Raw genomic sequence first — 571 nt, forward strand, 5'->3', positions numbered from 1 at the left:
CCCGCTCCCGCCCCCGCCCTCCCGCGCCCAACCACCGCCCGCCGCCTCCCGCCGGCCACGCCCCCAACCCGGCTTGGCGGGGAGGCCGGGGGCGGCTCGGGTTTCCCAGAAGTGGGCGGGGCTTCCTGCAAAGCGGCCCCGCCCACAGCTTCCTCGGGGCGGTGCCGCGCTGCGCGTGCGCGGGGCTTGGGGAGGGGGGCGGGCTGCGCGGGGGAGAGGCGCGGTGCGCATGCGCTATGGAAATGGGGCGGGGGGGGGGGGGGGGAGGGTGCGCGTGCGTCCAGGGAGCGTTAAACGGCCCCGGGCCGCTGAGGGGGTCGGTGTGTGCTGGGGGTTGGTCCCTGAGGTGGTTCCGTCTGCTGCTCGGGGAGGGGGCTGCTCGCAGCGGGCTCTTCTCCTTGTGCCCTTTGGAGAGGGGTGCTGCTGGCTGTAGCTTTTTATTATTGTTATTTTTATTTAACAGACCTCAATAAACGATGTTCTCCTGCACCGGTCCCGGCTCTGGGCGCGGTGGTTGTGTGTGGTGTGTGGCTCTGGGGTGCGGAGATCGGAGCTGCCACAATAAGGTGGC

Source organism: Anser brachyrhynchus (assembly GCF_964034855.1).
Source record: "Anser brachyrhynchus genome assembly, chromosome: 22".
NCBI classification, from domain to species: Eukaryota; Metazoa; Chordata; class Aves; order Anseriformes; family Anatidae; genus Anser; species Anser brachyrhynchus.